Source organism: Gigantopelta aegis, chromosome 6 (genome assembly GCF_016097555.1).
Source record: "Gigantopelta aegis isolate Gae_Host chromosome 6, Gae_host_genome, whole genome shotgun sequence".
Taxonomy (NCBI): domain Eukaryota; kingdom Metazoa; phylum Mollusca; class Gastropoda; order Neomphalida; family Peltospiridae; genus Gigantopelta; species Gigantopelta aegis.
The window spans coordinates 102,372,647-102,394,830 of NC_054704.1; positions in this window are offsets into that span (position 1 = coordinate 102,372,647).

Below are 22,184 nucleotides of genomic sequence, written 5' to 3' on the forward strand. Positions count from 1 at the left end.
ACTGCATCCAATATAATACCATGTATATAATTACACCATCAAATATAATACCATGGATATAATCACTGCATCCAGTATATTGTCATGGATATAATTACCACATCTAATATAATACCATGGATATAATTACTGCATCTAATATAATACCATGGATATAATCACTGCATCCAATATAATACCATGGATATAATTACTGCATCCAATATAATACCATGGATATAATTACTGCATCTAATATAATACCATGGATATAATTACTCATCTAATGTAATACCATGGATATAATCACTGCATGCAATATAATACCATGGATATAATTACTGCATCCAATATAATACCATGGATATAATTACTGAATCCAATATAATACCATGGATATAATCACTGCATCCAATATAATACCCTGGATATAATCACTGCATCTAATATAATACCATGGATATAATTACCACATCTAATATAATACTGGATATAATACTGCATACCATGGATATAATCACGGCATCCAGTATAATACCATGGATATAATTACCATGGATATAATCATCTCCATATAATACCATATAATACCATGGATATAATTACTGCATCCAATATAATACCATGGATATAATCACCGCATCCAATATAATACCATGGATATAATCACCGCATCCAATATAATACCATGGATATAATCACCGCATCCAATATAATACCATGGATATAATACCATGGATATAATCACTGCATCCAATATAATACCATGGATATAATTACTGCATCCAATATAATACCATGGATATAATCACCGCATCCAGTATAATACCATGGATATAATCACCGCATCTAATATAATACCATGGATATAATTACCACATCTAATATAATACCATGGATATAATCACTGCATCCAGTATAATACCATGGATATAATCACTGCATCTAATATAATACCATGGATATAATTACTGCATCCAATATAATACCATGGATATAATCACCGCATCCAGTATAATACCATGGATATAATCACCGCATCCAATATAATACCATGGATATAATTACCACATCTAATATAATACCATGGATATAATCACTGCATCCGATATAATTACTGCATCCAATATAATACCATGGATATAATCACTGCATCCAATATAATACCATGGATATAATCACTGCATCTAATATAATACCATGGATATAATCACCGCATCCAATATAATACCATGGATATAATTACTGCATCCAATATAATACCATGGATATAATCACCGCATCCAATATAATACCATGGATATAATTACTGCATCCAATATAATACCATGGATATAATCACTGCATCCAATATAATACCATGGATATAATTACTGCATCCAGTATAATACCATGGATATAATTACTGTATCCAGTATAATACCATGGATATAATTACTGCATCCAATATAATACCATGGATATAATTACTGCATCGAATTTAATAATTGGAAGCATCTTTGACTACCCTAATTCTGCACACAAATTGTTCTCCTAATGTGAACAACAGCAGCTGTTATTAACACTGGTTCATTGTCATCCTAATGTGAACAGAACACCGTCCAACAGCAGCTGTTATTAACACTGGCTCACTGTCATCCTAATGTGAATAGGACACCGTCCAACAAAAGCTGTTATTAACATTAGTTCATTGTCATCCTAATGTGAACAGAACACCGTCCAACAGCAGCTATTATTAAGTCTGGTTCACTGTCATCATAATGTGAACAGGACACCGTCCAACAGCAGCTGTTATTAGCACTGGTTCACTGTCATCCTAATGTGAACAGAACACTGTCCAACAGCAGCTGTTATTAGCACTGGTTCACTGTCATCCTAATGTGAACAGGACACCGTCCAACAGCAGCTGTTGTTAACACTGGGTCACTGTCATCCTAATGTGAACAGGACACCGTCCAACAGCAGCTGTTATTAACATTAGTTCATTGTCGTCCTAATGTGAACAGGACACCATCCACCAGCAGCTGTTATTAACACTGGTTCACTGTCATCCTAATGTGAACAACACACCGTCCAACAGCAGCTGTTATTAACACTGGTTTACTGTCGTCCTAATGTGAACAGGACACCGTCCAACAGCAGCTGTTGTTAACATTAGTTCATTGTCGTCCTAATGTGAACAGGACACCGTCCAACAGCAGCTGTTATTAACACTGCTTCACTGTCATCCTAATGTGAACAGGACACCGTCCAACAGCAGCTGTTATTAACACTGGTTGACTGTCATCCTAATGTGAACAGGACACCGTCCAACAGCAGCTGTTATTAACACTGGATGACTGTCATCCTAATGTGAACAGGACACCGTCCAACAGCAGCTGTTATTAACATTAATTCATTGTCGTCCTAATGTGAACAGGACACCGTCCAACAGCAGCTGTTATTAACACTGGTTCACTGTCATCCTAATGTGAACTGGACACCGTCCAACAGCAGCTGTTATTAACACTGGTTCACTGTCATCCTAATGTGAACAGGACACCGTCCAACAGCAGCTGTTATTTACATTAGTTCATTGTCGTCCTAATGTGAACAGGACACCATCCAACAGCAGCTGTTATTAACACTGGTTCACTGTCATGCTAATGTGAACAGGACACCGTTATTAATAGAGTGAAACAAAAGTGGGCGATGTTTAATCTGGGAATGACCGTCTACAACACTCTAGAACTTACTTCTCTCTAGAATTTACTTCTCAGAGGTACGTGCGTGTTTAGAATTATGAAACATGTTTAAACACCCTAGAACTTACTTCTCAGAGGTACGTGCGTGTTTAGATTTATGAAACATGTTTAAACACTCTAGAACTTACTTCTCAGAGGTACGTGCGTGTTTAGAATTATGAAACATGTTTAAACACTCTAGAACTTACTTCTCAGAGGTACGTGCGTGTTTAGAATTATGAAACATGTTTAAACACTCTAAAACTTACTTCTCTCTAGAACTTACTTCTCAGAGGTATGTGCGTGTTTAGATTTATGAAACATGTTTAAATACTCTAGAACTTACTTCTCAGAGGTACGTGCATGTTTAGAATTAAGAAACATGTTTAAATATCTATAATTTACTTCTCAGAAGTACGTGTATGTTTAGAATTAAGAAACATGTTTAAACATTCTAGAATTTACTTGTCAGAGGTACGTGCGTGTTTAGAAATATGAAACATGTTTAGACACCCTAGAACTTACTTCTCAGAGGTACGTGCGTGTTTAGAATTAAGAAACATGTTTAATTACTCTAGAACTTTCTTCTCAGAGGTACGTGCGTGTTTAGAATTAAGAAACATATTTACATACTCTAGAAATTACTTCTCAGAGGTACGTGCGTGTTTAGAATTATGAAACATGTTTAGACACTCTAGAACTTACTTCTCTGAGGTACCTGCATGTTTAGAATTATGAAACATGTTTAGATACTCTAGAACGTACTTCTCAGTGGTACGTGCGTTTTTAGAATTAAGAAACATGTTTAAACACTCTAGAAGTTACTTCTCAGTGGTACGTGCGTGTTTAGAATTATGAAATATGTTTAGACACTCTAGAACTTACTTCTCAGAGGTACGTGCGTGTTTAGAATTATGAAACATGGTTAAATACTCTAGAACTTACTTCTCAGAGGTACGTGCGTGTTTAGAATTATGAAACATGTTTAAATACTCTAGAACGTACTTCTCAGAGGTACGTGCGTGTTTAGAATTAAGAAACATGTGTTTCGTGGTTTTACATAAACGAAGATGACCAGAAACATTTCGGATGTACGAAAATGGATATTCTAAATAATAAACTTCTAACTTACAACACAAATTATCAACACAGTCCCCGCCCCTACAAAAAACTACAACAAAAACAACAACAACAACAACAAACAAACAAAACACTCGGCTCTAGCAGGTGATGATACGTGTTTGAAAACTAGGGTCTGTCACTATTACAATATTAATGTCATTCCACACTCATTACTGACTACTGTTAGCAATGCTTACACGGAGGAAACACTTGCCAACTTGGCACACAGTAAAACACGGCAGATCATGTGGTTTGCAAAGTGGTTCCGGGTTTCAACAGACATCAGAATGTCACAAATCATTCAAACTCCAGTTATATAAGTGCACTGCCAAACAGCTGGTCAACTGATAAACATTGCACCGACATCAGACAAAGCCTCACTAAACGATAGTCCTTACTAGTGTTGGATTGCAGATAGAAAAATCATATTATGTCATCAGTGCTGTCTTCGTTATAACAGTCGATGTCTCTGTCCGAGTGTATGCATTGATGTATGAATATCTATATAGTGTATGTATGTCGGGTTTGACTATTACATGCAGAGATATTAAAGGCGCTCTGTTACGGATGGTTGACCTAATTAATGACCTAACAAAGTATTATCTGAAAATATACACATATGATTTGTCGATAAAAGTACTTTATTTAACCATCTACATAACTACCATAACCCACTTATTACTGATATTTTGTAAAAATAATAGAATTATGTCGACGGTCCATAATTCAGGAAAAAATAACGGCAATTTGGAGCGAAGAGGTGTGACGTATTATTGTTGTAGTCACGTGATGGGCAACACCCGAATAACCGCAGTGTCAAACCGATTTGCCAAGTTCGTGTAACGAGAACTCTTGACCGTCCTCTGCGACGTAGGGTAAATTGAAGGAAAAACAACGAAAATAAGTTATAAAAAATTATATAAACATGTACTGAATATAAGCTTATACATTAATTTATTTTAGCAACAGAAGCATTTTAAACGGCGACGATGCCGACTTGTTAGGCCGTTGCATGTACAGGTAAATTTATCGTTCGTTGTACGCGGAAAAATCTAAACACCGCATTCATTTTTCACTTTGTCAAATTTATTATTATATAAAATATGCCATAACCCCATGGATAATTACAGCTGGCTTGGGATAGGAATTATTACATTTTTAAAGAATACTGTGAACTAGACGATGTTTATATACAAAGTGGCTATATATACGACGGCCGTGTATATGGCCTCCGCTAACGAGGGCTGCCTATAAATGCAAAAATGTATATAGGCGGTAAATAAGTATTTGATTGATCCATATTACCGAACCACTTGGAACACGAGGAATACATACTAACTACAAACAGGGGAATGGGGGTTGAATATGAATCTAGCGGACCCTTGTGTGTACATTTTTCATAGATACCTACCCAGTGTTTCTGCCGGAAATAATGTTTTGGGTATGGCGCTATGAGATTAAATATTTACAATGTGTTTGCTGAATGCAACAGCAGTCAATAGTGGGTATGGGGACCTCCCCCAGAAATGAAATGGGTTAGGTGTAGGATTAGGGTTATTAAAATCATACAGTAATAATAAAGAGTCATTAAGTAAATTTGGGTATGGCGCCATACCCATTTTACATTGCTACCATATATGAATAGCATAATATTGCCCCTGCAGTACTATAATAATAATAATAATAATAATAATATATGAATGAATGAATACATATAAATAAATAAAATCACCAGCTGCTGAGAGATTATCTGAAAAAGAAAATAAATACACACCAACTACGGACAGTACACAAACTAACAGCGGGGGCGTGTAACTGGAAGCAGTCGGAAGGAAACGTGTTATCTGTTTTCGAACCGTCAGTGTGCCATTATTGTTACAGATATGTATAATTAATAACTGATTCGGTAACAGCACTAACAGTTTAGCTAGTTTCGCAGATCGGTACGGTTAGTGACTTAAATATGGCGGGATTCTCAGAATTATTATTATTATTATTATTATTATTTTAAATTATATATTAGCCACGAACTGTATTACATATAGCAGGCCGTTTAATCGTAAACAACTGGAAGCAAATTGCTAGTGAGTCACCAACTACACTCGAAGTGGTGACCAATCACTATCCGTATAGTAACGGTATAGTTGAGAAACCTCTCTATAATATTTTAAATACCTGCAAATAATATATATACGGGAGGGGGCACAAGCCATATTTTAACGTTCGAAATTTGATAACTCCAAATTAGATGTACATTAATGAGGTCAATGAGGTAAATATTATTGACACGACATTGTAATCAACCAGCGGTTGCAAAACGAAGTACTGATAGGCGTTGGAACTGACAGAGTAAGAGTTGAGGGTTTATCGAGAGCTACAGACACTCAGTAAATGGGGCATGCGGGGGGGGGGGGGGGGGGGGGGGGGGGGTACTCTATGGGCCGGTGTCTGTTACCACAGAAGTGTGCAATGTAGTCCACTTGTAATGCATATAGTTGGTGAAATTGTTGGCCCAAGAATAGAACAAGTATGACTCAGTGGTTTTCCGTTTTAAAAAAAAGCTATTTTCCGTTTCATGTTTTTGTAAATTCCATTTAATTTCCGTTTCAGACTACAATATGTAATTAACAATTGAACTAACACAAGTTGTGACAAATTAAAGGGTCCGAGAATTGACTGGCGTCGACATTTGTCATTAAATCAAAGTAGGCCTACATATTAGTAGCGAAAAATCACATCAGGAGCAAAGGTTACAATTATAATAACTACATGAAGCATGATTGTCCAATAATTAAGTGCACAAAACGTAAACATTTATTTTATCATCTCTTTGACAGTCTAACGTCGTCTGCAAATTGAAGTATGCGCATGAAACAGCGGAAATAAAGTAACATTGCAACGTTCAGCCAGACGTTTTTTGCTAAACGTTTGCAAACATATTTTGACAGGTGGTTCCCGAAATGGTCATTCGGTTTAATGTGTTGCACGAAAAGCTGTCTTCCAAGACAAGCGTTAGAGACAGACCGCTGGCTAAACTTTCTCCTGGAAAAAAACCTGTCCCATCTGCGCAGGCGCAACAGACTAAGCAGTAAACCAGCCCCAAGTTCAGCCAGCAGACGTTTCGCTAACGTTCGCGAAGTATTTGATTGGTTCCCACTGTGACCATTTGGTTTACCGTGAAGCGCATAATCCAGTCTAGCGTTTGCCAGTAGTACTGCGCACGAGTCAAGCGTCAGTTTTACAGCGTGTGGCAATAGTAAAATAGTAAATTAATTTTTTTAACTTCGCGGAAAATCGTAATTCCGTTTCCAAATGTAAATTCCGTTTCACAATGGGAATTCCGTCCGTTTTCCGCGATCGCGTAAACTCACTGGGTCTAGTGTGCTCATGAATCAAAACAAAATACATTTTAAAAAACAAAGGCAATGAGCAGTAACAGACGCTGTATTCGTGGGAAACTAAAAGTTTTCCTGAAGAAATTAACCCATAGAAGCCGAGCTATACATTCAGACAAGAACCAAAAAAATATCAACTGGAGTCTGAGCAACTGGCGAAAATAGACGTCGGAAATGAGGGTAGTAGACGTCGCATGCGACGCGCGACGCCTTGTTTTGCAACCACTGAATCAACGTACTACTAAACAAATAGACAACGCTTCATTTACTAGTAACGCAGGACATTATGTTGTGTATTAAGCAACAATGATTGTGACACAATGTTTTTTGTCGGTGCAGGCACATACCCATCTCCTTGCACAAGCAACGTTTTTTTAAAATAAATTTTTCGGGGAACATGTCTCACCGTAAACTTCGCTCGCCTCCGTGTAGACCCCCCTCCCCATGCTAAAATCCCTGCACACGCGTCTGCAGTGGTACTGTGTACGGAGCTCCGTAAAAAACCCAAAACCAAAACAAACAAACAAAAAACCCACAAACAACAAAGTAAACAACAAAATAACCCTCGCCCCCCTCCTCCCCCCAAAATAAATAAAATAAAAATAAAACATAATAATCGCTTGCTCAATCCCCTGCTTAACGTAACGTAATGTTTTTAACATGCTCATATACCACTAAGGTTTCGAGCATGTCTAGCTCGGGTCCGACCTCTGGAAGCCAGGGATCTGACCCGGGGCAGAATTACTTAGGTCAATTTAGAATTTAAGCCAATGAGGGTAGGGGGACTTTATAATTTAATTTTAAATGCGTCATTTCTAATAAAAAATTAATAAATATAATTTAAATATTTATAAAATTTTGACGCTATTTTTAATCGGGCGTTTCTAAATATAAAAAAAAGAGCAAATTTTGTTTTCTGGGTTTTCCCCCGATAATTGTCCGTGGGAGCGTGTTAACCCCTGTAAACGTTGCTCACCTCAGTCTAGACCCCTCTTGCTAAAATTCTTGCATACGCGCCCGCAGTGGTCCTGTGTATGATAGCTCCGTTAAAAACAAAACAAAAAAAGCACACAATAATAAAAAAATAATAAAAAATAAAAATAAACCAAAAAAATAAATAAATAAAACAAATAATAATAATAATAATAATAATAAAAATCGTGAGTTTATGTTCCAACTATTTATTATTTTATTTCAGCGTATTCGCCGGTTTTTGTTTTTTTGTTTTGTTTTGTTTGTTTTTTTGGCAAGAAATAATATATTTTAAATTATTTTAAAGTCTCTATACACGGCGGTCGTGCACTGTATATAAAATTCAAAGGCACTTTACACGGCTGTCGTATATATAGCCTCATCAATACTCGGTTTTGCCGTACGTTTTAGACTCCTGATAAAAGAGTTCCATTTTTTTAAAAATGAAGCTGCTCACAGGTTGTAATGGGATTCCCCCAATCGTGGTTCAATTAAAATGTTTTGGGTGATACAATAGCGAGGTTTGGTATTCCAAATTAATGTAATTGTCATTTATATTCCATATTTAGAGAAATAAGGCCCACTAAATCTGTGATTGAGCGCCTTTAACGCACTGGCGCAGGAGATAATTAAATCCTTTCTGGCCTCACAAATTGTCTCATACCGTTGCTGGGACTCGAACCTGTGGCACCGAATATCCCGTAACATGCAGACTTGGACTATCGAGCCATGTATGTATGCATGTATGTATGTGTGTATGTATTGATGTATGTGTGTGTGTGTGCATGTATGTATGTGTGTATGTATGTATGTGTGTGTGTGTGTGTGTGTGTGTATGTGTATGTATGTATGTATGTATGTGTGTGTATGTATGTATGTGTGTGTGTGTATGTATGTATGTATGTATGTATGTATGAGTGCGAGTGTTTGTCTGTCTGTCTGTGTGTATGAATGCGTTTGAGTGTGTGTGCGAGTATGTATGTATAGACACGTACGTACGTACGCACCGATGTATGTATATTTAACTCCGTAGCGAAGCTATATTATTTACAATATTACCAAATTCAGTGAACGGTTTTGGGTATCCGCTTTATTACCAGGTTGTGTGTTAAGACATAAACAAAACCTCCACTCAGTGTGTTTACATATTTTGGAATCTAGGTTTTGTTGAAAGATTCACGTCTCTATTTTATTTTCAGTTACCTAATAGTTATCTATATCTAAAAATAAAGATGGACCCCCCACCAAAACAACAACAACAACAACAACAACAAAAACACCACCGCCACTACCACCACCAAAACAACAACACCATTTAACCACGAGTCAGGGCGTAGCCCAGGGGTAAAGCGCTTGCCGTGGTATGTACTATCCTGACTGTGGGATGGTGCATATAAAAGAGCCATTGCTACTAATTAATGAAAAAGAGTAGCTCATGGATTGGCGGAAACTGGTTTCCTCTCTCAATATCTGTGAGGTCCTTAACCATATGTCCGATGCCATATAAGCGTAATTAAAATGTGTTGAGTGCATCGTTAAATAAAACACGTCTTCTTCTTCCATTGAAGCACGTCTACATAGTATGCCAGGGTCAGTGGCAGACCGATTGTGAATATATTGTTGGTACCTCCCTAGGGCAGGTCCACAATCCATGTCGCTGGGACATGCGCAACGCACTATGATTATTATTTTACTTCCGGTGGGTCTTCTTTTTCTATGTATATAGGAATTAATAAAACAATATTTTGGATGTAGTGATACAAAACAAGATTGTCTTCCGTCCCATCCACGTAATAGAGTCTGCAACAAGCCATGCGTCTATATATTTTAACAACTTGCTCAAAACATCGGATTTCATAAAGCAGTTAGACATTTTTTAAACACATATTAAATTGATGATGTGTTTTACTATCTTGTTCTGACTCAAACGACAAATGACCCCCATGCGTTCCCACCTCCTCCCAGAGACGCCCATGCCTGTATCGACCTGTCATTATACCACGACTGGTATTTCAAAAGCAGTGGTATGTGCCGTCCTGTCTCTAGGAAAGTGCATATAAAAGATCCCATGCTGCTAATGAAAATGTAGCGGGTTTTCTCTGATGACTACGAGTCAGAATTACCAAATGTTTGACATCCAATAACCGATGATTAATAAATCAATGTGTTCTAGTGGTGTCGTTAAACAAAACACACTTTAACTGTAACTTGTATTATACGACTCACCAGCAGATGCATGTTCGAAGCTCGCTCCAGTTTCCTGAACTCGTTGTGTTCCTTGAGAAGATTGTGCTGATACTTGGATATATCCATTGTAACACAGTTAGAAGTAGTCACAAAACTCCACAGTACAACCACGAGCGTTACCTGACGGGCAGTCCTGCAATAGTGACACACGAAAATATAACATCAAATTTGGATATTTGACAGGCAGTCCTGCAATAGTGACACACCGAAATATAACATCAAATTTGGATATCTGACGGGCAGTCCTGCAATAGTGACACACGAAAATATAACATCAAATTTGGATATCTGACAGGCAGTCCTGCAATAGTGACCCACGAAAATATAACATCAAATTTGGATATCTGACAGGCAGTCCTGCAATAGTGACACACCGAAATATAACATCAAATTTGGATATTTGACAGGCAGTCCTGCAATAGTGACACACGAAAATATAACATCAAATTTGGATATTTGACAGGCAGTCCTGCAATAGTGACACACCGAAATATAACATCAAATTTGGATATTTGACAGGCAGTCCTGCAACAGTGACACACGAAAATATAACATCAAATTTGGATATTTGACAGGCAGTCCTGCAATAGTGACACACGAAAATATAACATCAAATTTGGATATTTGACAGGCAGTCCTGCAATAGTGACACACGAAAATATAACATCAAATTTGGATATCTGACGGGCAGTCCTGCAATAGTGACACACGAAAATATAACATCAAATTTGGATATCTGACAGGCAGTCCTGCAATAGTGACCCACGAAAATATAACATCAAATTTGGATATCTGACAGGCAGTCCTGCAATAGTGACACACCGAAATATAACATCAAATTTGGATATTTGACAGGCAGTCCTGCAATAGTGACGCACGAAAATATAACATCAAATTTGGATATTTGACAGGCAGTCCTGCAATAGTGACACACCGAAATATAACATCAAATTTGGATATTTGACAGGCAGTCCTGCAACAGTGACACACGAAAATATAACATCAAATTTGGATATTTGACAGGCAGTCCTGCAATAGTGACACACGAAAATATAACATCAAATTTGGATATTTGACAGGCAGTCCTGCAATAGTGACACACGAAAATATAACATCAAATTTGGATATCTGACAGGCAGTCCTGCAATAGTAACACACCGAAATATAACATCAAATTTGGATATCTGACAGGCAGTCCTGCAATAGTGACACACGAAAATATAACATCAAATTTGGATATCTGACAGGCAGTCCTGCAATAGTGACACACCGAAATATAACATCAAGTATAACCACAAGGGTAGCACATCAGTATTACAAGAGACGATAACACGAAGTATAACCACAAGGGTAGCACATCAGTATTACAAGAGACGATAACACGAAGTATAACCACAAGGGTAGCACATCAGTATTACAAGAGACGATAACACGAAGTATAACCACAAGAGATACCTGAAAGACAGTTTTCAATAGTTATCTAACAAAAGATAACATTAAGATTGGGTACCTGACGTGCAGTCCTGCAGTAATAATACAACACAATCTATAACGTCAAGTACAACCACAAGGTTTCTGCAAACATAATACAACACAATCTATAACGTCAAGTACAACCACAAGGTTTCTGCAAACATAATACAACACAATCTATAACGTCAAGTACAACCACAAGGTTTCTGCAAACATAATACAACACAATCTATAACGTCAAGTACAACCACAAGGTTTCTGCAAACATAATAACACAATCTATAACGTCAAGTACAACCACAAGGTTTCTGCAAACATAATACAACACAATCTATAACGTCAAGTACAACCACAAGGTTTCTGCAAACATAATACAACACAATCTATAACGTCAAGTACAACCACAAGGTTTCTGCAAACATAATACAACACAATCTATAACGTCAAGTACAACCACAAGGTTTCTGCAAACATAATACAACACAATCTATAACGTCAAGTACAACCACAAGGTTTCTGCAAACATAATACAACACAATCTATAACGTCAAGTACAACCACAAGGTTTCTGCAAACATAATACAACACAATCTACAACGTCAAGTACAACCACAAGGTTTCTGTAAACATAATAACACAATCTATAACGTCAAGTATAACCACAAGGTTTCTGCAAACATAATACAACACAATCTATAACGTCAAGTATAACCACAAGGTTTCTGTAAACATAATAACACAATCTATAACGTCAAGTATAACCACAAGGTTTCTGCAAACATAACACAACACAATCTATAACGTCAAGTACAACCACAAGGTTTCTGCAAACATAATACAACACAATCTATAACGTCAAGTACAACCACAAGGTTTCTGTAAACATAATACAACACAATCTATAACGTCAAGTACAACCACAAGGTTTCTGCAAACATAATAACACAATCTATAACGTCAAGTATAACCACAAGGTTTCTGTAAACATAATAACACAATCTATAACGTCAAGTACAACCACAAGGTTTCTGCAAACATAATAACACAATCTATAACGTCAAGTACAACCACAAGGTTTCTGTAAACATAATAACACAATCTATAACGTCAAGTATAACCACAAGGTTTCTGCAAACATAATACAACACAATCTATAACGTCAAGTACAACCACAAGGTTTCTGCAAACATAATACAACACAATCTATAACGTCAAATACAACCACAAGGTTTCTGTAAACATAATAACACAATCTATAACGCCAAGTACCACCACAAGGTTTCTGTAAACATAATAACACAATCTATAACGTCAAGTACAACCACAAGGTTTCTGTAAACATAATACAACACAATCTATAACGTCAAGTATAACCACAAGGTTTCTGTAAACATAATAACACAATCTATAACGTCAAGTACAACCACAAGGTTTCTGCAAACATAATACAACACAATCTATAACGTCAAGTACAACCACAAGGTTTCTGCAAACATAATACAACACAATCTATAACGTCAAGTATAACCACAAGGTTTCTGTAAACATACTACAACACAATCTATAACGTCAAGTACAACCACAAGGTTTCTGCAAACATAATACAACACAATCTATAACGTCAAGTACAACCACAAGGTTTCTGCAAACATAATACAACACAATCTATAACGTCAAGTACAACCACAAGGTTTCTGCAAACATAATACAACACAATCTTTAACGTCAAGTACAACCACAAGGTTTCTGCAAACATAATACAACACAATCTATAACGTCAAGCACAACCACAAGGTTTCTGCAAACATAATACAACACAATCTATAACGTCAAGTACAGTACAACCACAAGGTTTCTGTAAACATAATATAACACAATCTATAACGTCAAGTACAACCACAATGTTTCTGTAAACATAATACAACACAATCTATAACGTCAAGTACAACCACAATGTTTCTGTAAACATAATACAACCAAAGGTAAGATAAATAAAAATGTTTTATTTAACGAAACAACGCATTTTATATGGTTAAGGACACAGAGATTATAAAAGAGAGGAAACCCGCTGTCGCCACACAATAGACTACTCTTTTCGATTAGCAGCAAGGGATCTTTTATATGTACCATCTCACATACAGGACAGCACATACCACGGCGTTTGTTACACCAGCTGTGTAGCGCTGGAAGGAACGAGAAATAGCCCAATGGGCCCACTGACGGGGATCGATTCTAGATCGACCGCACATCACGCAACTTCCCGCCCACCATTTCTACAAATTTATTTGGCAGTACGAAGCATCAGTTAGTGTTATAGTTTTCTTCTGACAGTTTCGATCCGTCTCCGTCCGTCCGTCAAACTGTCTGCATGCCTACATGTCTGTTTGTTTGTTTGTCCATCATTCTCCAACAGGATACCTATCATTTAAATACACTAATGTTTTTATGGGTTTTTTTAGCCTGTGTTATAGTGTATGTTTACGAAATATTTGTTATCTGTGAAAGCCAGTCTTTAAACAGCCCAGCCAGAAATACCGCTGTCAGTTCTATGTTTTCCCTGTCAGTGGAGTCGAAACTACAAGAAGCGCACGAGACTCGGTTATCTGCTCACGATACATCCATCAAACTGGACGTACACATGTCACTATCAGCCATTTAGAATAGAAAACGTTTGTGCTGCACAATATCTCAGCGTTACCAGCCTCAGCCCACAGTGGGTGCTTAACCCCTCATTGTCGAGATTTAATTTTTGTTTTGTTTTAAAAAGCTGCAAATAGGAAAACTATGACGGTTTTCCGTTTCTTTATTTCGTCCACCAATTTCTGTTCAAGGACATCGGGCCCAGCATGGGTGGTGGGAGGTATGGTCTCACATTTTCCCCCGCCAAAAAAAGAAAAAAAAAGAAAAAGAAAGAAAATAAGATATGAAACCTCAATTATTTTAATGACGTCATATTTAGTAGACATTAACAACGAGCTATTGATGTCAAAATTGTAACCTCGTTCCCAGTACACCAGGGATTTACTTTTACAATTAATTATTGTTAAATGTATACCCCCTTGACGTCCCTCAGTTCAAACGATTTTAAATTACACATAAATACTATTGTATATGAGTAGTTGAAAACATGCAGATGTGGCCTTGAGAGACCAAAGATACAACGGAGTACCCGCTGAAGAGGTGCCACGCTTATCGTGGACTGCGACGATCGGAGAGACCAAAGATACAACGGTGTAGCCCCTGAAGAGGTGCCACGCTTATCGTGCATTGTGACGATCGGAGAGACCAAAGATACAACGGTGTAGCCCCTGAAGAGGTGCCACGCTTATCGTGCATTGTGACGATCGGAGAGACCAAATATACAACGGCGTACCCCCTGAAGAGGTGCCACGCTTATCGTGGATTGTGACGATCGGAGAAACCAAAGATACCATGGTGTAGCCCCTGAAGAGGTGCCACGCTTATCGTGGATTGTGACTATCGGAGAGACCAAAGATTCAACGGCGTACCCACTGAAGAGGTGCCAGGCTTATCGTGGACTGTCACGATCGGAGAGACCAAAGATACAACGGAGTACCTGCTGAAGAGGTGCCACGCTTATGGTGGATTGTGACGATCGGAGAGACCAAAGATACAACGCAGTACCCCATGATGACGTGCCACGCTTATGGTGGATTGTGACGATCGGAGAGGCCAAAGATACAACGGAGTACCCCATGATGACGTGCCACGCTTATGGTGGATTGTGACGATCGGAGAGGCCAAAGATACAACGGAGTACCCCATGATGACGTGCCACGCTTATGGTGGACTGTGACGATCGGAGAGGCCAAAGATACAACGGAGTACCCCATGATGACGTGCCACGCTTATGGTGGACTGTGACGATCGGAGAGGCCCACTGACACCGCTACACACCAATGCTAGCTCTTTGGTGACAGAACACAACTGGAAAAGACAGCTCATTTCACCCAACATATTTTCAGTTTTTATTTTATAATGTTCATGTTTATAGGTATATGGTCTGTCAGACAGTCTAAACGAAGACAGACATTCACGATTAGTGTTTAGTGTTTAGACAGATGTCAGTGCAGTAGTCTTATATTCCCCCAGTGAGTCGTTGAATCACCGAGCGGGTACTGGGGTGCAGACTCAGCACCTACCAGCCTGTTAGGAGTAACTATCTCACCACAGAGCCCGCTCCCATTGGCGGTTTATGATACTGGTAGAGCAATTACGTAACCATTTGAACAGATCATTAAAAAAGCCGCGAGAAAAACATGTCTTTGAGCAAGCTATCGAGCTATATCTTTCACAGAGTCCGTTGAAAAACACAACAGAAAAAAACAGCCAGCTAAAGAACCAGCGAGCCAGTAAATAAACATCAAAGCAAACAAACAGTATAAACATGAATTATTGAAACAGGGCCTGCGTTCAATACATAGATTTTACGCGAGCGCTCGCTAACAATATGACTGGTTCCTGTCCTGTCGTATTAACTTAGGTTGCGTTATACCAAAACCGGAGTTCCGTGTCAAAGGTCTTCTGTTCTGACTGGTAGTAATACGTGTCATTGATTGTCTATTGCTGATAAATTAAATTATACTTTTATTTAGGGATAATATCACGGTTTCGTTGTTAACTATAATGATTATCACACAATTTGGATTTTGGAACGAGACGAAGTCGAGTCCCTAAATCCAACAATTTTGTGATAAATCCTTATACTTAACAACAAAACACAGTGATATTATCCCTGTTCTAATACTACATCTATTAGGAGTATCTGTAAGAAATTGTATTTTTTTTTTTTTAAATAAATGCCACAAATTTTAGAAATAGGGAATAACTGGTTACTGTCTTAAGATATCGGCTTTATCCTGCGAAGGTTCGACCTGAGCAGGATAAAGTCGATATCTTAAGACAGTAACTAGTTATTTCTTTTATCCTGCAATCCTACAGGAATATTCGGAAAAACATTATTTATTCCAGTTTTGTTTACGCAAATCGAGTATTGTTAAAGGGACACACCCTAGTTACGGCTAGTTGTTCACCATTACGGCGTTGTTTTTCGCTATTAAACACATTTTTTCACAAATAAAATTGCACTTTACTTACCGTTTATTATTTAGAATATACATTTCCATTCACCTGAAGTGTTTTTTGGTAATCCTGGTAATCCTGGTTTTTGTAATACCACAAAATGCATTTTTCTTATTTCTTTGTTTGAGAAAAAACCGTTGAGCAGACAAGGTCTAATCTATTTTTAGACGGGATATTTCCATTTCAATGTCACAGACGTTGGTATACCACGTGGCCGTTATCATTTTGGTTCGGTTTGTTTTCTCGTGCACGGTTCGCGCAATCAACATCCGATTTGTTGTTGTTCATTTGTGAGATTTTTCTTCACAGTTCGTGAACATTTTCAGTAACAATAAAGTTCAGACAAGTAAGTGTCTCAATACAAAACGTTACAAACCCTTAAAACCAACAATTTTATTAAGTCTTACGATATCTGGAGAGGGGATACAACCAGGACAGAACAGTTGGAACATGTCCAGGAGAGGTGAAAAGAACGCACCCCAAGTCTGTGCGCACTCTGTGAAATTTGTCGTGACGTAGGCATTGTTGTGCTTCGACCGACATCTACCGGTGACATCAGAATACTAACTTTCAAAATTATTTCAAGCAATTGGGACATGGGGATTCCCATGGTATTTATCGATATAAAACCTGCTTTTTCACTCCATTTGATAAAAACGTGATCTAAGTGTGTTACAGGTTTGTAGATTAACCAAATTATAATTTATTTTCGCTGGATGGAACTAGGGTGTGCGGCTTTAACCTAGCAAGACTTTTGCCGTATGATGTCATACAAGATGCATGACGTCATTATTTGTAAGACGCTAGCTACATTCTGTCACATTGAAAAAGCGTTTCTAAACTTTAATTCATAAATAAATATACAAGTTTTGTGTTGTTATCGCAAAACTAAAAGTTATTTGCATTTACTGCACTTCAACAAATGATTTAACGAGTATGTTTATTGAAAATCTCTGAAATACTCGAATCGAGTCGGGCTTATGTCACGTGACCTATATTTTTGGTCAGTGACCGAAAATATAGAGATTTATCTAGTCATCATATATTGTCAATGTATACAGTGACTGCTGGATAAAGCTAATTATCTATTCAACTTACTTACGATATTCAATGAAAGAGCTTGTAGTAAGTAAAAGTATGACGTAATATTATTTTCTTTCCTTTAAAATGACGTCACTGAATTAGGAGCTAAGCAAAGGCAAATTTATTAGTAGGCCTATTGTAGTATGTATTTTGAACATGATATATTGTAATACAGGATATACTAAAACTATATTTTCGTTTACTGTTAATTTTTTTTCCAAAACGTACGCATATGTTTCAACCTCATATTGAATTATTTCGAACAATTCACCTGGATTAATTTTGAACAAGAACCACGTTGAATAGAATATGTCCATTGTGTAATAATTACGATATCGGAGATGAGTTTAATTATATATTTACATATTTGTTTTTCAAGAAAGCGTTACTTACCATCTTTCTGTCAGTCTAAACCAAATATATAATTTTAAAAATAAATTATTCAACTCTAAGAAAGCCGGTGTCCTTAGAAAACTTTCTATATTTTGTAATCTAATTATGAATACTTTCAAATCTTCTGGCTGATATTCTGTGTATTTATTAATATGTATTTATTGTAGTTATGTACATTTATAGCTAGGATTTTTTGTTTGGGGGGACAACTGAGTAGTTAATAGTCTAAAACTCCTTTTCTTTAAGTTTCAATAATGCTTTCCGAATTTTATAATGCCTCCCTGTTAGCTACGGCCCTTATGTACACCCACCATCTTGTTAGTTATATTGACTGATGTATGTATCCTCATATGCCGCAGACGACGGCCTGAGTGTAAATAAAATTCAGTTCAGTTCAGTTCAGATGGGGTAGGTCCACAGGTATCCCTAAACACAGGTATCCCCAAGCAATAACGTCAAACATGTTATAGTAACGTTATATGTTTTATTACATACCCATTAAATATTACTATATAAATACAGCCCTGAATACAAAAATTAAATACACTTTTCGTTATTCAACTCAACTGCCGGAACTATACCGTATTCAACGCTACTATTTATAGCACATGGTTACCGGGAATGCCCTTCGCGATATGTAAACAAAGTTTGTGCTTGGTTTGTTTAAAATGCTATTTTGTGGAAAATTTGAACTGAAAACAGACGAAAACGGTGACAAATATTTACAGTTTAATGAGCGCGATACTAAAACTTGAGACGGGAACACTACTAAACAACGAGCTTTTAATCCACGATAGTTAAGGTCGACGACAGTCAATTTTTGGACCCTTGTTTTGGCTTCGTACACAATTCTTATTCTTATTCGTGTATTTCCTGCCGGAAACCCCTCTGCCTGCGGCATCGGGGTTTCCTGCAGGAAATACACTCGTGGAATACAGAAATCAGAAAACCACATATATGTAGTTTTGTCTATGTATGTAACTATAGTATTTGTATTAGGGGTTTCTGTGTGGGGGTACCTATGTCCCTAACAGAAAACCCTAATACAAATACTATAGTTACATAATATATAACGTTACTATAACATTTGACGTTATTTAACCCATATGGTTAAAAATATCTTGGTACATATCAAAATAATTCCAATCTCTAAAAATGTCTTTGTTATAAACCTTTGGATTGGTCAAATTCGTATCACGTGATGATAAAAACTGACATTCATAGCACCATGAATCTCAATTTAGCGCTATTTTTGGCTTATAGCCGGAACTACTTTATGAATTATGTAAACAAAGGAATCCCCGAGGAATTTCTTTGAAATTCTATTTTTAGACATCAAACGGTAATTGTCTGCTGTCAAACTTCCAAGTGTCAGCGTTAGACATCGTAACATGTCAGATGTTCCTATACAGGGTTTTTTGAGATTTTAATTTAAACACGTTAAATTTCACGAATACTTGTGTCGCACCACTTGAAGTCACACACACGCCAAAACCATCCTGTGTTGTCGCCACTTCCACAATTACAAGGCCAGTAAACACAGAAACTCGCCACACACCTGTTTCATCCATTTCCGGAAACATTGAAACCACTTTCTCCATGTCAAATCTATCAACATATGGAATTTTCACGGACTCAAAATTTGATAACTGTAATTTCAACGTCGTAATTGATAAATCTGGACAGTAATAAAAAAAATGGCGCCCATGCAGTTCGTAGTTAAATATTCATACACCAACCGCTTCACATACAAATTATACCATACAAAATAGGTCGCTTCAGACATTTTTATTACAGGTTAAAAGTTATGGAAATTACTTACGTTATATGTTTATAATGAATTCAAAATGTTTCTAGTTGGTATTGACATTTAATGCAAACAAATTAATATGAATTGTATTAATGATTGTAAGTCATTCTCTCATTCGGCTATTGACGGGAAAAGCCGAACCACCATAGGGATTCCGCTAATGTTGAATATGAATTTCGTGTTAATAAAATAGTAAATAGTTGGAAAATAGAGTTCACTAATTATTCCAAAGAGCTTTACATTAATGACACGCCATTCATACAGTGTGTAAAGCGGTTTTGCGTTTCATATTAGCATGAAATTCAAAAAATTTCACGTTCAATTCTTAAGTGATACGTGCCACTAGAATGCCAAGTGGGTCGTAACACATTTGACGTCACACGATGACGTCATCAATTGTGCACTACAACCGTATATAAAAAAGTTACAGGAACGTCAGGTGTTCGGAAAAATCAATACGACCACACCCCGAGTGAATGCGAAGTGACGTAGTAGCGCGCTGTGTATACCCGACCACGGTTCGGTATTGATTTTTTTTTTTTGGTCAATACCGTCCATTAGAAAGAAATTCTACAAAACAGTTATTAACTATAGACAATACCGTCCATTAGAAAGAAATTCTAGAAAAGTTATTAAATATAGACAATACCGTCCATTAGAAAGAAATTCTACAAAACAGTTATGAAATATAGACAATACCGTCCATTAGAAAGAAATTCTACAAAACAGTTATGAACTACAGACAATACCGTCCATTAGAAAGAAATTCTAGAAAAGTTATTAAATATAGACAATACCGTCCATTAGAAAGAAATTCTAGGAAAGTTATGAAATATAGACAATACCGTCCATTAGAAAGAAATTCTAGAAAAGTTATGAAATATAGACAATACCGTCCATTAGAAAAAAATTCTACAAAACAGTTATGAAATATAGACAATACCGTCCATTAGAAAGTAATTCTACAAAACAGTTATGAACTATAGACAATACCGTCCATTAGAAAGAAATTCTACAAAACAGTTATGAACTATAGACAATACCGTCCATTAGAAAGAAATTCTAAAAAAGTTATTAAATATAGACAATACCGTCCATTAGAAAGAAATTCTACAAAACAGTTATGAACTATAGACAATACCGTCCATTAGAAAGAAATTCTAGAAAAGTTATGAAATATAGACAATACCGTCCATTAGAAAGAAATTCTACAAAAGTTATGAACTATAGACAATACCGTCCATTAGAAAGAAATTCTACAAAACAGTTATGAACTATAGACAATACCGTCCATTAGAAAGAAATTCTAGAAAAGTTATGAAATATAGACAATACCGTCCATTAGAAAGACATTCTACAAAACAGCTATGAACTATAGACAATACCGTCCATTAGAAAGAAATTCTACAAAACAGTTATGAACTATAGACAATACCGTCCATTAGAAAGAAATTCTACAAAACAGTTATGATCTATAGACAATACCGTCCATTAGAAAGAAATTCTACAAAACAGTTATGAACTATAGACAATACCGTCCATTAGAAAGAAATTCTAGAAAAGTTATGAAATATAGACAATACCGTCCATTAGAAAGAAATTCTACAAAAGTTATGAACTATAGACAATACCGTCCATTAGAAAGAAATTCTAGAAAAGTTATTAAATATAGACAATACCGTCCATTAGAAAGAAATTCTACAGAACAGTTATGAACTATAGACAATACCGTCCATTAGAAAGAAATTCTAGAAAAGTTATGAAATATAGACAATACCGTCCATTAGAAAGACATTCTACAAAACAGCTATGAACTATAGACAATACCGTCCATTAGAAAGAAATTCTACAAAACAGTTATGAACTATAGACAATACCGTCCAT